Consider the following 18,022-nt stretch of genomic DNA (forward strand, 5'->3'; position numbering starts at 1 on the left):
GCACAGTGCACACAGTAGTGTCATCTCCTCCTCACACTACTACACCATGACATGTATACACAGCACAGTGCACACAGCAGTGTCACCTCCTCCTCACACTACTACACCATGACATGTATACACAGCACAGTGCACACAGCAGTGTCATCTCCCCCTCACACTACTACACCATGACATGTATACACAGCACAGTGCACACAGCCGTGTCATCTCCCCCTCACAGTACTACACCATGACATGTATACACAGCACAGTGCACACAGCAGTGTCATCTCCTCCTCACACTACTACACCATGACATGTATACACAGCACAGCGCACACAGCAGTGTCATCTCCTCCTCCTCACACTACTACACCATGACATGTACACACAGCACAGCGCACACAGCAGTGTCATCTCCTCCTCACACTACTACACCATGACATGTACACACAGCACAGTGCACACAGCAGTGTCATCTCCTCCTCACACTACTACACCATGACATGTATACACAGCACAGTGCACATAGTAGTGTCATCTCCTGTACATAATATAGGTACACTATAGATTACTTACCAGTCTGAATGCTTAACAAGACGAGAACGGAAAGAGATAAAAGATGTGTTATTTCCATGGTGATGATTGTCTGAGTACGGTCTCTGCTGCTAGTAAATCTGGGTCTGTCTGTCTCCCTCTTCCTACTTTTATAGGCTCGTCGTCATTGCAGGAGTTCTTGGCAGAAGAAGCAGAGAAGGATTGTTTTTCCCGTAAGTAGCTGAGTGCATGGGGGCACTAACAGCTCGAAATGATGCAGCTTATCAGATACAAAAGTCATATCATGCAAGGCCAGGATAAGACCTTAGGCAGATAAGGACAATTTCTCCCCACCTCCCTCAGCCGCAAATCAGTTAAAAATTATGTTACATGATTGACTCCTGCAACATATAATAGAACTGACCCCCAGACTAAGGTTCGCTGTAATGCGCATCAGCGCGGGCGCCATCCTGACTGCATCAGATAGTATGGGTAATACATTTTGACTACAGGTGTATGCATGATGGTGACTCTGGCTGCAATATGATAGAGAATAGATGTGACTACTTACCAGTACCTTTCCTCGATTGTAGGCTCTTGCATTTTATTCATTATTTATTACCTATCATTTTTCTTTCGGGATTATATGTAGATTTTTGCACATGTGATTATAGATTCTGGTTCTGTATGAAGCCATTGTTCCTTTATAGGAATTCATTGTACTAATCATGCTGTCCAAGGATGCCGCCATGTTCCTGTGAACTCTTCATATTTTCTAATTTTCTTGTGGTTTGTGATATAATTTAATAAAATTGATAGTTTATGTTATTAAATGGCTCATATTCCTGTAGGTGTAATATAAGAGAATTCAACCATTGTCCTAGGGCAGGCATCCTCAAACTGCGGCCCTCCAGCTGTTGAAAAACTACAACTCCCAGCATGCCCAAACAGCCTAGAGGTATCAGCCTACAGCAGGGCATTGTGGCAGTTGTAGTTTTACAACAGCTGGAGGGCCGCAGTTTGAGGATGCCTGTCTCAGGGGAAAGAAAGCCAAACCCAGACAAAACAGACCAAACCCCAGAAGAAACAGAAGAACAAAGTCCAGTTCCCAAAATACTGTAAATACAGACATCAGAATAACCCGAAATGCTACCTACAGTACACCCCCATCCCAGACCTCGAAATACCTATAGACATCAAATGAGACCGGAATATAAATACAGACTCCAGGCCTGGCCACTTAGATAAGTACCGAGTCCTAGGCCAGATTCTCATCCTACAGCTTGGGGTGAGAGCAAAGTAGGCCCTGCTGCAGCCTGCACAGAAGAGAAATGGGGAAGTAGTATAAAATGCAGTGTACAAAAGTGGAGGAAAGTCAGGACCTCTGATTAGGCCAGAAGAAACCCACACATGAGGCCTGTAACTAGGTCACTGGCTAGGGATATGGTGAGTGTGGGAACTGGAGGATCGAGTCAGGGGTGGAGATGGCAGCTGGCCAGTCTCCCAGTCCCCAGTGCGCTAACAAGGGTATGTAGTGATACCATGAGGTACAGCCCCCGAATAAAGTCCAAGAAAAAGGAGAGCGTGTCAGAGAGAGGGAGCAGAATAAATGCATGATTAAGGCTAGTTTCCCACTAGTGTTTAGTATCTGGCAGGGAACAGCCTGTCGGATCTCTGCATTACAGCATTGCCGGAAGCTTAAATATCACCACCCGGCCTCATTAACTATAATAACTATAAAAACAATGTGTCCCCTTTCCAGTAGTTATGGTCACACTGTGCCCCCCTTTTAGTAGTGCCAGCTTTGTTAATTTAATTAAAAAGTAAATACTCACCTAGGCATTCTTCCCGATTATCAGAGCTTCACATCCTGCGCTCCCTAGTAGGCCCGATGCGGTCACATATCATGCTGGCTGGGCTGTGTGGGCGGAGCGCAGGCTGATTCCCGGGCTCACATGCTCCGACTACACAGCCCAGCAGTGCAATGTATGTGTGACTGCGTCATACTTGCTGGGGAGTGCCGACCAGGGGTGCACCACCAATGAGGCCAGGTGAGGCGATCACCTCAGGCAGCACCAGGTAGGGGCAAGAGGGGGCAGCAGAAGGGCCATGGGCAATGAGCGCTTTCATTATGGCAAAGGGGTTAGATTAAGAAATTGGCATTGGGGGTGGGGCCCCGTTTCAGTTTTCACCTCAGGCAGCAGAAAGGCTAGGTGCACCCCTGGCGCCGACAGCTGAATTGAATGGTGAATCAGGGAGCAGACAACTGTCTCTGTGTCCTAAGGATGCAGAGACAGTTGACAGCAGGACATACCTCAGGCCTTATGGGACAGTCTCCAAAATCCTGGTGTGGAGCTATGCCTTAAAGGCGTTGTCCAGCCATTAATATTGATGACTTATCGTCAGGATAGGTCATCAATATCTGATCATCAGGGGTCTAACACTTGGCACCCATGTGTGCGCTCTTTCCTCTTCATTATACTACACTTCATCTCAGAAGTGCAGTGTAGTTCCAGTTTGTTTCATTGATGTTATAGGGGATATGTTTTTAATGGATATCATTTTTTAGAGGATGACTCACCTTTCAGATGGAGCTCCCCTGACCATAACACCAACTCACCTATATTTTAATGAACTTGCGTGCAGCAGAAAGTTATGATATGATGAGGACCAGATGGCCTGAAACATATAAGCATATTTTGCAGTGAATGCTGTTTTTTGTTCATTGTTATAAAGGTTACGCGGACTCCATCTGGTTGCTGGATATTCCTTTTTTTTTTTCAACATTTGAGTCAGCATCACACAGATGGCAGCAATTTATAAGTATAGTTGCCAACAGTTACTTATTTCTCAGCATAAAACCATCTTTCTCTCCCTCAGAAGGCTGGTACCCTGGGCAAAGACTGGTGGCCAAGGGTTAATGGATCAGTCATCAATCTGGCTCCCAGGTCAGCAGGCTAGGTCTGTGGCTCAGCATCTTCTTCTTGTCAATCATGCAGTCTGGCAGAGTCTCCCTTACTAAGCACTGCTCTCTATCTGCAGACAACTAGGGCCTCTGACTGCTCTCATAAACAGTTTCTTGCTGAACTAGAACCTTCTAGTGGGAGAAGTGAAGTGGAGAAGCATATCCTAAACAGAAACATTGTTGCAATTTCTGTGTATCATAGACTTGTATAGTGTTTCAATGCAAATCTATGGGAATGACTAAGCAGTTTTTCCAGACATAAGCAAGTCTTCAGACATACATAACAGAGCTAAACCAGACAGTCAGAAGGTCAGTGTGTCTGTGTTTTCCCTCCAAATCTTTGGATAGGTAGAAAGTCATAGGGGGAATTTATCATTGGGAGAATATTTAAAGTCAGTTTTGCTTAAACCTGTGTTGGAGTACTTTGTGCCACATTTATCAAATGCCACAAGTTGTTTGATAAATTTAGCTTCTCCGTAAAACCTAACACTTCTGTCTAGAGAAGCTACTCTAGTTTTCCTACTCCACCCTTCTCATGGATTGAGACTTATTTATAAATCACGGAGAAATTAAACCTACTTTAAAATGTAACTTTTATATAAGATAATAATTAAAATAAATCCCACAAGACAATATATGTTTTGGATAGCTGCAGATAATTACCTAGCGGAGTACATTGATAGGTTATGCAGTACCTAGGACATATAAATAACACACTGAGTCATGTATGACCACTCACGGTTCAGACGTATGATACTTAGGAGGTCTGCTGGATCCATATTCGGATTCCACTGCTCCCGCTCTCTTATTCTTTGACTCAGGCTGTGAATGTAGTCCTATCACTGCAAATATTCCAGAGGGTTCAGGATGAAAAAATTGGAGGAATAGGGGGAGAACTGGCCCTATGATACTGAGGGGCCCTGCCTAAAAGTGGAGAAAACCCCTGCCTATGTGCGACCCCACTTACCGATGACTGACCCTGGATAGCTGAACCTATAAACTTTTTACTCCCAAAACAATCCTGACGCGTTTCCTCTGTCACAAATTCTGTGGCAGAATCATCAGGGGATAATAATGATGAATAAGTCGCCTGGTAGCCAAAAAACTAGATAGTAATGCTGGTCTTCCCAGATGAATAAGATGCAGTCCAGACTGATATCTGGCACTGCTACTTAGTAAATACCCCACAAATTAATTGATAACCCATTACCGGTGTGTTCATTCTGGCGTGCGTTCCAGACAGAGCCATCTTCCGCCACTAAAACGAGTCTTCTGACGTCCGAGGATATTTATTACAATATCATGGTCCCTTTCAATTCTAACCATAGCTTCTATTTCATCTTGTCCTTAGATTAGATATTTTGTTGCCTCTGCTTTATACAGTAATATACCCCATGAACTGGGCCTAACCGCTGTGAATAATTTTTTAAAGAGCAGGGTCACCCAATACACAGCGCATAACCGTTTTGTGCTGGAGCTTATGGATTTTGTCCTACGACACAATTATTTTTTGTTTGATTCAAAGTTCTTCCACCACCTCAGGGGCACAGCAATGGGGAGCGCTTGCGCCCCCACGTATGCTAATTTGTTCCTGGGCTGGTGGGAGGATACGGTGGTATTCACCGAGGAGAGTATCTGAACACCCAGGATAGCCTTCTGGGGCCGCTATATTGATGATACCCTCATCTTCTGGAGCGGCCCCAGGGGGCTATTCTCGGATTTTCTGGCTGATCTAAATAGAAATCAGATTGGTATGCACTTTACATCAGAGATTAATGATAAAGGCCTGGCCTTCCTGAATTTGTATATTTCCCTTAATAATGGTAACATTAGCACTAAAACATACAGAAAACCCATGGCAACTAACAGCTTGCTGAGATGGGAAAGTCATCATCCCTACAATCTTAAGTGTGGTATACCCAAGGGGCAGTATCTAAGAATCCGGAGGAATTGCAGTACCAAAAACAATTTTTATGAACAAGCGCGAGATCTTAAGACTAGATTTAACCAGAGGGGTTACCCAGACTACATAGAGCTTTTAAGTCAACAGAAAATGCCACAAGAGTTGATCTACTCAACCCAGGAAAAGGGAAGAGAATAGGAAAGGAAATAGACCCAATTTTCCGTATAATAGGAACTTTTGATAACTGTAACAAAGAGGTCAGAGACATTTTGAAAAAATACTGGGAGATGCTTCGTCTAGATCCAGACATAAGAGACATGCTTCCTATGTACCCAGCCATAGCATATAGAAAGGGAAGATCCCTTGGAGACAGATGTATTCATAGCCACTACACTCCCATCCCTAAACCAGGCACGTGGTTAGACAGAAGACCCCTAGGTACCTTTCGTTGTGGCACATGTATAGCTTGTCCTTTTATCCATCAAACCAAAAGCTTCACAAGTAACACAACCAACAAGACATACACAAGTAGGGACTTCGCCAACTGTAAAACCACAGGGGTGGTGTATTTTATCAATTGTACCTGCGGACTACAGTACGTAGGAAAAACCAAAAGAGAATTTAGAAGAAGGATTGGGGACCATTTGGGCGACATAAGGAACAAAAAAGATACAGCTATTGCTAGACATGTTCGATTCTTCCATGATGGCAATGATAAGGCAATTAACGTCTGCGTGGTAGAGGTGGTAGGTCCTTCACCCAAAGGTGGGGACCTGAATAGGAGGATTCTACAGAAGGAGGCGGAGTGGACTCACAGACTAAAAACTGTGAGCCCTTTGGGCCTCAATGAGATCCTCTCCTTTGGATGCTTCATTTGACTTCTTTGTTCGTCACTGCTCCTTAGGAGTTTACCGAAATACCTCTGTGTACATAATATAAATTGATCCGTCAGAAATAGTAAGTTATATCTAACCGAAAAAGGTTTAATAAATTTGATCTATGTGGTGATTTAGGGTATGAATGGATTGACTGATGGGAACAAATACACAATCGCCTTTCTCCCTTTGATCACCTATCCCCATCTATATGTATTTAGATTAGGGCATCCCATGATTATGAATACACCAAATAACCCTCGGTGATAATATTTACAAAAAGCATTCATATGTTGAACCGTGTATTCTAACAAGGCACCAACTACTTATTTATATGTAAAATTTCATTTCCTGTAATGGGGCACAAATGGTTTACAATAAATATAAGATATGTATCCGGTTTGCGGTTCACATGCGTTCCATCTGTCTCAATCGTGTTTCCACTTCCTGCCGACGTAATGCGCACGTGACTTCCGCCCGGATGTGCGTTCCAGACGCGGTTCACGCACAGGAAGCATTGTTTTTTACTAAATAGATGCACTTCCGGGACGCTTTGCGATGACGTCAGATGCGTTCCACCACTCGTTTTAGTGGCGGAAGATGGCTCTGTCTGGAACGCACGCCAGAATGAACACACCGGTAATGGGTTATCAATTACCTTGTGGGGTATTTACTAAGTAGCAGTGCCAGATATCAGTCTGGACTGCATCTTATTCATCTGGGAAGACCAGCATTACTATCTAGTTTTTTGGCTACCAGGCGACTTATTCATCATTATTATCCCCTGATGATTCTGCCACAGAATTTGTGACAGAGGAAACGCGTCAGGATTGTTTTTGGGAGTAAAAAGTTTTTAGGGTCAGCTATCCAGGGTCAGTCATCGATAAGTGGGGTCGCTCCAATAGGGGGTGATACCTCCGCACATAGGCGGGGTTTTTCTCCACTTTTAGGCAGGGCCCCTCAGTATCATAGGGCCAGTTCTCCCCCTATTCCTCCAATTTTTTCATCCTGAACCCTCTGGAATATTTTCAGTGGAAGGACTACATTCACAGCCTGAGTCAAAGAATAAGAGAACGGGAGCAGTGGAATCCGTGAATTGGATCCAGCAGACCTCCTAAGTATCATATGTCTGAACCGTGAGTGGTCATACATGACTCAGTGTGTTATTTATATGTCCTAGGTACTGCATACCCTATCAATGTACTCCGCTAGATAATTATTTGCAGCTATCCAAAACATATATTGTCTTGTGGGATTTATTTTAATTATTATCTTATATAAAAGTTAAGTTTTAAAGTAGGTTTAATTTCTCAGTGATTTACAGACTATATACCTACCCAAATATGCATTAATAATACTGTGAATTGATTGAGACTTACTTGCAACTTTTTAAAAAACAATGATAAATCTGGAGTGAAGCTCATTAACATAGCTAACCACACCCACTTTTCCACCCATATTACAAAACTGAAGTGAGCAGTGTAAAAATGCAAAAAGTAGAAACATTTTGCGCATGTGACTGTAAAAAGTTGCAACTCTTTATGCTTAAAATCCGTGTTTTAAACATGGCAGCGTGCATCTGTGCATTGGGATGTGCTGACTGACCCCCTTTTTTGCAGTTGTTCTGAGCTGGAGGGGTGGCTGACTCCAGTTAGTCTTGCACCCCTGACCTAGCCTGTCTGCCCCATAGGCTGAGTGTAAGTATAAAGCTGTAGCCTGCTCTCATTGCATTCATTGGAAGCTGCCTGGCACCAGGAGAGATATAGAGTGGGCTTAGCATGCATGTTGGTACCTGCATTCCCTGGATTTAATGGAGGCCATTATGGCACTAAAAATAGTAAAAAGCAGAGTGGACCCGGCATGCATGTGGAACCTGCACTCCCTGAATTTTATGGTGGCCATTATGGCACATAACAGGTAGGATTTAGTGTTAGGTTCCCATCTTATAAAGATCGCCTTGACGTTTGGCAGACGGGCCCAAATAATTTTGTACAAAATGTATTTGCCAAGAATCTCAAATTTACAAAATAAGTGTAGCAGTAGCACCAGAATATCTTCTATAACTATGGCATTATTGTACTTTATTTGGTTTGCAGAGTGCTGTTGCATTGTGTTTTTTTTCTTTGTGTTTCTAGCCATGGCAGCGCGCACCTGCGCATTGGGATGTGCTGATTGATCCCCTTTTTTTTTGCAGTAATGATAGATCAGGACCATAAAGTCTCTGAGCATTAGCTGGCTGTGCATTAAAGGGGTTCTGCACTTTCATTTAACTGATCAGCAATTTGAGAAGGCAGCGGCGCTCCAGCAGCGCCGCGGCCTTCTCACTGTTTACCGCCGGCCCACTGATGTCACAACTAGTATCAACTAGCGTGGGCAGGGCTAAGCTCTGTTTACTTGAATGGAGCTTAGCCGCGCGCACGCTAGTTGATACTAGTCGTGACGTCAGTGGACCGGCAGTAAACAGTGAAAAGGCTGGAGCGCCGCTGCCTTCTCAAACAGATGATCGGCGGGGGTCCCCGGTGTCGGACCCCCGCCGATGAGAAGCTGATGATCTATCCAGAGGATAGATCATCAGTTAAATGAAAGTGCAGAACCCCTTTAACCCTTTCCACAGTGCAGTGCAGATATTGTGTAACAAAAGTGCAAATGAAAAGAATATATTACAATAAACATATAAATGTAGTTCAATAATATAAAACAGTATAAGTGCACACAACAGCTTAAATCACAGTGCAATAAAGTTGGGCGTAAGGATGGTTTTGCATTGTAGCAATAGGGGGAAATATCCATATTCCAAGGTACCCTTGCTCCAGGGCACTATACATATGAAATATAACGTTTATCCTATTTGCCAGATTTCGAGAATTGACTTCAGGTAGATTCAAGGTTGTAAAACAATATCAAAGATATCGCGCACTACCTTCCCCGATACTTCTCTGGTTCCCCTGCTAGAAACAACCACAGATAAGTTCCAAATTAAAAAACAAGATTACCTTGTTACTGATTCTATTTACGCGGCCTGCACTTTTTTCTTTTATGCAGCCTTGAATCCAGGGTATATCGGGTCTGGTATCTATGTTACAGAGCGCGCCCCGGCCGGTGATGCTGCTCCGTTCCTGTATATTAAAAGCTTGCGCTCGCGTGGAGCGACTAGTGACGTCACTGTTAGAGCTACGGGTGGTTGTGAGTGCCAAACTTCCAATCAATTTGGCTCTCATAGATAGCATACCTATATACTCTCTCAGTATCCCTGCTATAACCCTTAGTTACCCGCCTCATATGATTATGCATTGAGCTACTGGTGACATTGTTTAGGCCCATAGGTGCCAATGTCTTCATATTAAAAATCCACCTTGTTTCTGTTTTTGACATACTTTTAATATAATCACCTCCCGCTTTCCGCTTATCCAGTTTCACTATTTCTAACCCACAGAAAGTTGAACCTACAAAACTCCCCTCATGTTTCTCTTTATAATGCCTTGATAGTGGATGTCCTTCAAACTTGCTTTGAATATTATACACATGCTCTGCCATTCCTTTCTTTAGTTGTCTTTTTGTACGACCAATATATACTTTATCACAGGGACATGTAATTGCATATATTACCCCCCCGGCTATGACATGTGATATGTTCCCTAATCTCATGTTTATATGATCCATCCCTATACTCTATTTGGGTTTGTCTTTTATTATTTTGTGACTTTTTACATCCTATACATCTTTTGCATGGATAGAAACCTTTTAATGGGTTTTTATTTGTATGATGTTCTGCCTTTTTACGCATTCCCTCGCTGATGCCACCATATTCCCAGTTTTTTGCCTTTTGGTACACAAATCTTGGAGAATCCGGAATAAATTCTCCAGTTACCTTATCCTCCTTTAAAATACCCCAATATTTATTAACAACCTTCTTAAGTAAGTATTTAGTTCGACCATTATACAGTGTGATAATAGATGGAATTATTGTTTCTCTTTTTTTTTTTCTTCGTTTTTTTGTGATTTTTCATTGTTATCTTCCATCAGGATCTGTCTATTTAATTGCCCTATTTTTACTTTTTGCTCTATTAGTTTTTCTTTATTACTACTATTTACTTCTTCACTATTTTTTTCTGCATACATTCCACTTCTTTTTTTATATTCCTCCACTTCTGTACAGTTCCTTTTAATGTGTAAAAATTGACTTCTTGGTAAATTCTCAAGCTATCGTGGAAGGTGACGGCTTTCTTCAGAAATAAAACTATTCGCAGTTGGTTTATTAAATGTTTTAGTACATATTTTATCCCCCTCAATGTAAATAGTTAAATCTAAAAAATTAATCTCTTTGGTGCTATAACTAGGTGTAATTTCTAGATATAAAATTATTTTTATTAATATTTTTTTTAAAGAGAGAATTTTTTTATTTTTTTATAGAGATTCCTTACCAGTTAATATGTCTATTAATAATGGAGAGAGCGGACTAATGGAAAACCTGAACTCATTTGAAACGGTAGATGAATATATGCCAGAAGTAAGTAGTGATCAGGAGGATCAATTGTATGTATTCACTACACATACTGAACATGAGGAAGTAGAAAATTCAGGTCCCATTGTTTCATTATCCCCTATGGCAAGGGTGGGGAAACTCCGGCCCAGGGGCCACATGCGGCTATCGGGATCATTTCATGTGGCCCCCTGCCAGAGCACATAGTGCAAATGCTAATAACCGCTTCCATTATGGAAGTGGTTATTAACATTCGGGAGGCACGGGAAGGTGAGAACAGCACTATACTGGCTGTACTCACCTTCCCTGGTATTCTTCCGGCCCCACTCTTTGAACTATGATCTGATGCTGTGCACTGTCTGGTCACACTACAGCGTGGCAGAAAGAAGACCGGGGAGGGTGAGGAATATGCCAAGTGGCAGCGCCGTCTAGAGCTGGAGCAGTAAGTTTATTTAATTATTTTAAACGCCTGATCTGAGGTCTGATTGGATTCTGGGGGAGTCTGATAGGGGTTGATCTGAGGCTAATAGAGGGTGGGGAGGGTCTGATCAGAGGCTGGGCGGTCTGATCTAAGGCTGTGGAGGGTCTGATCTGAGGTTGGGGGTCTGATGGAGGTCTGATCTGAGGCTGGGCGGTCTGATCTAAGGCTGTAGTGGGTCTGATCTGAGGCTGGGGGTCTGATTGAGGTCTGATCTGAGGCTGGGCGATCTGATCTAAGGCTGTGGAGGGTCTGATCTGAGGCTGGGGGTCTGATGGGGGTCTGATCTGAGGCTGGGGGTGTCTGATGGGGGTTGATCTGATTCTAGGGAGGGTCTGATAGGGGCTCATTTGAGGATAGAGAAGGTCTGATGGGGTCTGATCTGAGGCTCGGAGGTCTGATGGGAGTCTAATCTGAGGCTGATGTCGGCTGGGAGGTCTGATAGGAGGCTGATAGAGGTGGGGGGGGGGCAGATCTGAGGCTGAGAAAGGGACAAAGGCAGGTACAGTTGCGAAGGAAGAAGCAGGGACAGTGGCAGGGAGAGTGAAAGCTGGGTGAACCCCTCTTTGGACCCCCCTGGGATTAGCTTGGTTGCCATTAATGACAAATAAAGAAGTAAATACATAAATAGATCGTGTTACCGTGCTTCTATGTCAAAATTGCACCTTGATACAAATTTGAAGCTACTTGCACTGATCATTGAACTATTGTGCAATAGGATTGAGCAAAATTCGTTATACTGCAGTTGTTCCCCCACTTTTTTTTCCCCCATTACTTTTATTAGAGAATGACTCAAATTGTCAAGTGTCAGTTCAATTGTACAACCTGGTATTGTGTGACCAAAATCAGGGTCTAGCATATTCTTAAAAATATATAATCGGAAAGGTTCAAAGTGCTGATGTTGTCCAGTTAAGGAGAGGTGACAAAAAATAATACTGCATGGGCCAGACAACCAAACCAATACATGGGCCACAGGAATCTTCTTTTTTTCCAAGGCATGGGCAGCAATGGCACAAAAAGGCGTAAAATGTGCAGCTAAAAAAGCACCCACCATAGCTAGCTCAGTAAGTCCCTCCCTTTTTAGAAATGACAAATCTTGCTCTACTCAGAGCACTTGGTTATCCACAAAGGGGAACTACAAATGTGGTCATTCCATTTGTATTTGTTGCAAATACATGAAAATCAGCCAGAATTTTGAATCTACTGTTAATGGCCAGACTTTTAAGATACACTCCTTTCTCAATTGTAACACCACCTTTGCCATTTACTGCATAACATGCACCAAATGTAAGCTGCAATATATAGGATGTACAACAAATGCCATAAAAACGCGCATTAGAAAACATATATCAGACATACCGCACCATGCAAACCGCAATGTATCTGCGGCAAGTCTCCACTTTGCCACAGTGCATGGTGGGGATGTCTCATATATGTCAGCACAAGGTATCGAAAAAGTCAAAAAACCTTTAAGAGGTGGTGACAGAAAACGCAAACTTCTGAATAGAGAATCCTACTGCATTTTCCAGTTAGAAAGTCGCCAACCCCATGGTCTGAATAAAAAACTTGACCTCATCCTACAATATTGATCTTCAAACTATTGATCATATAGTATTCCTCCTTTCTCATTTTCCTCATCTAGTTCCGTCATCATTATTATATATTTTTTTCTGAATATGTCATTGCTATTTCTTTTTATGTTTTTATAAATCACATAAATTTATGGTATGCTTTTAATTGAGTGTTGGTTTGTGGATGGGATGGGAGTGGCTGAACCTCAGCCTGATTACCTCAGGTGAGAAAGTCAGTCCCTCCCTCCTTTCTATAAAAACTTTCTGCAGTGTACTGGAAAATGTCATGAGTAAGGGCTAGGATTTTATTGAGCCTGAAACATGTAGACCTGCATTCCTGTACCTGGATTTTACTGAATATTGAATAAAGCTTTGGATTACCACGAATACAAGCTGGACCAACCAATCCTTTTTTTCTTCATATCTATATTTCTCCTACTTCGGGTGAAGGAGCCGGTCCGCGCTATATTAGTGGAATCCTTGGCAGGTGAGAGCTGCTCAAACCCCTGATTTTCACATTCTTTTTTTCCTTCTACCAAATAATCTGTCCAGAGGAAGTGATGTGAAAGGTCGATCGCATGCTTCTCCCCCTCCCCTCTCACAGCATGCAGCTATAATACCCTGGAGCAGGGATACTTTGAAGTCTAGACATTTGTGGACATTTGCCCCTGTTTCCCCAATGCAAATTCATTCCTTACTTTATTTCACTTTAAAGGGTTAAATTGCATTGACTTATACTGTTTAATACTGCTTAAATGTTTTTTTTATGTATATTTGTCATGGAACCATGAACCAGACGTACAACAAGTGATGAGTGGAAATAAGAAGGCTTTATTGAAAATAAAGCTGTAAGGCAAAAGTCCAAATGGATGGCTAAACCGAAGCAGGGTCTTGCGAAACCAGAGATCAGGAACCAGAAGGGTAGTCAGCTGAAGCCAGGATCAGGAATCAGCAGGGTAGTCAGACGAAGCCAGGATCAGGAATCAGCAGGGTAGTCAGACGAAGCCAGGATCAGGAACCAGAAGCAGCAGCAGTCTTAGAAGCATGTGAGCACAGGAGGACCAAGCAAGGAACTGAAGCCACAGACCTCCTATATATATGAGCTAGGCATCCAGCTCCTCCCAGTGGGAAGGAGGAGCCGCAGGGTGGGAGGCTACAAGAAAACCCAGAAACCAAGATGGCCGCCAGCACATGTCAAACGAAGGAGAACAGCAAGGAGGTAAGACCATGACAGTACCTCCCCCTCAAGGGCCCCTCCTCCACGGAGTAAGGAACGGTTTCTGAGGGAAGCGTGCGTGGAAGGCTCGGAGCAAGGCAGGAGCATGGACATCTGCGGAGGGAACCCAGGAACGCTCCTCTGGACCATAACCACGCCAATGGACCAAAAACTGCACCCGGCCGCGGACCAGGCATGAGTCCAGGATATTGCTCACCTCATACTCCTCACGATTGCCCACTTGGACCGGACGAGGCCGAGGAATCGAGGAAGTGAAACGATTACACACCAGTGGCTTCAACAGGGAGACATGAAACACGTTGAACATCCGCATGCCAGGAGGAAGCGCAAGGGCATAGGCTACCGGGTTTACCCTGCGAAGCACTCGGAAGGGACCAACAAAGCGAGGCGCCAGCTTGGGAGTGGGCACTCGAAGGTTGAGGTTGCGGGTGGACAACCATACGCGGTCTCCGACCTGGTAGGAAGGAGCGGGCGCTCGTCTGCGATCAGCCTGGAGTCTCTGTCGCTGCACAGAGACCGCATGGGACCTCTGGATCTGTACCCAAGAAGCACGTAGGACGGAAAGGTGATCCTCCACAGCCGGAATATCCTGAGGAGAGAATACCTCCGGTAACACGGCAGGTTGGAACCCATAATTGGCCATGAAGGGAGACGTCCCAGAGGAAGAGTTCACCGCCGTGTTCCTGGCAAACTCAGCCCAAGGCAGGAGGTCAACCCAATTGTCTTGGTGATCGGAGACATAGCAACGAAGGAATTGCTCCAAGGCCTGATTGGATCGTTCTGCGGCCCCATTGGACTGAGGGTGGTAGGCCGAGGAGAAAGAGAGATGAATCCCCAACTGGGAGCAGAAGGCGCGCCAGAACCTGGACACAAACTGACTCCCCCGATCCGACACAATCTCCTTGGGCAAACCGTGCAACCGGAAGACCTCCCTGGCAAAAATCGAGGCCAACTCTTGTGCAGAGGGTAACTTCTTGAGAGGAACACAGTGGCACATTTTGGAAAACCGATCCACTATCATGAGAATGACCGTATGGCCTCGGGATGCAGGGAGGTCCACAATGAAATCCATCCCCAGGTGTGACCATGGACGCTCCCCGGTGGCTATGGGTTGCAAAAGGCCCAACGGAAGGTGCCGAGGGGACTTACTCTGGGCACAAACGGAGCATGCCGCTACATATGCGGCGATGTCGGAACGTAGAGAAGGCCACCAGAACAGACGTGAAACAGCCCAGGACAGCTGATTCTTTCCAGGATGCCCCGCGGCCTTGGAGTTATGGTAGGTTCGCAACAACCGAGTGCGCAACTCCTCAGGCACAAAACACCTGCCGTTGGGTCTCCCAGAGGGAGCACCAGATTGAGCCGCCAAAATCTGCTCACCCAAGGGAGAGGTCAGGCTGGTGCGAATGGCGGCCAGGATCTGATTCGGAGGTATGACCGAAGTCGGAATTGACTCCTCCCCGGACAGCTCGGAGTACTGCCGTGATAAGGCATCCGCTCTGATGTTCTTGGAACCGGGTAGGTAGGAGACCACGTAATTAAAACGTGACAAGAACAGAGCCCATCTGGCCTGACGTGGTGTCAATCTCTTGGCCTCAGAGAGGTAGGTCAGATTCTTGTGGTCCGTCAGGATGAGAACCGGAACCACCGAGCCCTCGAGCAAGTGCCTCCATTCTTTAAGGGCCTGCACGATGGCCAATAACTCCCTGTCACCAATCTGATAGTTGCACTCCGCGGAAGACAGTTTCCGGGAGTAAAACCCACAAGGAAGCAGAGGACCCTCCGGTGTTCTACGCTGAGACAGGAGGGCGCCTACTCCCGTCTCAGACGCGTCCACCTCGAGGACAAACGGCAACCCAGGGTTGGGATGCGACAGAATCGGAGCCGACACAAAGGCGGATTTTAGAGCCTCAAAAGCTCGGATGGCCTCGGGCGGCCAGACCTGGGGATTACTGCCCTTCCTGGTCAGATCCGTGAGAGGCTTGGCTAGCATGGAAAAGTCCCTGATGAACTTCCGATAATAATTGGCGAAGCCCAAAAAGCGCTGCAGGGCACGAAGACCACTGGGCTGGGGCCACTGTAAGACAGCCGAAACCTTCTCAGGATCCATGGAGAACCCCTCAGCGGAAATGATGTAACCTAAGAAGGTTACCTGGGATCGGTGAAATTCGCATTTCTCAAGCTTACTGAACAGCTTGTTCTCTCGTAACCGTTGCAACACTCGTCTGACATCCAGAATGTGGGCCTCCATGGATTCAGAATATACCAAGATGTCATCCAAATAGACCACCACACACTGCTGCAACAGGTCACGGAAAACATCGTTGATGAATTCCTGGAAGACTGCGGGCGCATTGCACAACCCAAAGGGCATAACCAAGGATTCATAATGACCGGTCCTGGTGTTAAACACGGTCTTCCACTCATCGCCCGCCTTGATCCTTACCAGGTTATATGCCGCCCTCAGGTCGAGTTTGGTAAAGACCGTGGCCCCTTTGAGGCGATCGAACAGCTCGGAAATCAAGGGTATCGGGTAAGCGTTCTTGATCGTGATGCGATTGAGACCCCTGTAATCGATGCAAGGCCTCAACTCACCGCCCTTCTTTTTCACAAAGAAAAATCCAGCCCCTGCCGGGGACGAGGATTTGCGAATGTGTCCGCGTGAAAGCGCCTCCCTCACGTACTCCTCCATGGCCTCATTCTCCGCTACCGACAGTGGATAGACTTTGCCACGAGGAGGAATGGCACCAGATTGTAACTCTATGGCACAATCGTATGGGCGGTGCGGAGGTAGGGCAACCGCACGCACCTTATCGAATACATCCCGGTACTCCTCGTATTCAGGAGGCAACAGAGAGTCCGAGGAAGTACTCAGCAACTTGACAGGCCCATGGATGCAACTAGCCCCACACTGCGGTGACCACGAGAGGATCTCGGCCGATTTCCAATCGAAAGTCGGATTATGCTTCTGGAGCCAGGGGTACCCCAAGACCACCGAGTAGTGTGGAGACGAAATAACCTGGAGACAGACCGACTCTCTGTGAACGGCACCAATGGCCATCCCCACTGGAAGGGTCTCATGAGTCACGTGTGGCGGCAGAAGGGGTCTGCCGTCTATCGCCTCAAGAGCCAGTGGGGAACCTCGAGGCTGCAGAGGAATGGAATTGGCGGCAGCGAACACACTATCAATGAACAAACCACCAGCACCAGAGTCCACCAACGCCTGGGTCGTCACCGAGCCCCCGACCCAGGAGAGGACAACAGTAATCAGTGGTTTGTCAACACGGGAAACCGGGGACGAGGAGACTCCACCCAAGATCTGCCCCGACAGGATCTCAGGTGCGAGCGTTTCCCGGACGGTTCGGGCATGCCAACCGAAAATGCCCACCGAGACCACAGTACATGCATCGGCCCTCGCGTCTCCGGAGTACCCTCTCCCCCTCGGACAGGCGAGCAAACCCCAGCTGCATGGGTTCACCCCCAGACAAGTCATCCCCAGGAGGCGTGGGAGGAGAGGGAGGCACGGGTGGGACAGCAAACGTAGGCGCCAATCTGTTAGAAGGCCTCCGCAGGCTCTCCTTAAAGGAAGGTCTCTCCCTGAGTCTGGTGTCAATCAAAATCAGGAAAGAAATAAGAGACTCGAGCTCCACTGGTAGGTCCTTAGCTGCAACCTCATCCTTCAAGGCATCCGAGAGACCATGAGAGAAAGCAGCGACCAGAGCCTCATTATTCCAGCCCACCTCTGCTGCCAGGGTACGAAACTCAATGGCGTATTCAGCTACGGATCGTGAACCCTGTCTGATGGACATAAGGAGCTTCGCAGCAGAGGCAGCACGAGCCGGCACATCGAATACCTTCCGAAGAGAAGCAACAAAACCGGAAAACTCGGCAACCACCGGATTGTTGTTCTCCCATAAAGGGCTGGCCCAGGCCAAGGCCTTGTCCGAGAGCAGCGAGATCAAGAAGCCCACCTTTGATCTCTCAGTAGGAAAGG

This window comes from Bufo gargarizans, chromosome 9 (genome assembly GCF_014858855.1).
Source record: "Bufo gargarizans isolate SCDJY-AF-19 chromosome 9, ASM1485885v1, whole genome shotgun sequence".
Lineage (NCBI taxonomy): Eukaryota > Metazoa > Chordata > Amphibia > Anura > Bufonidae > Bufo > Bufo gargarizans.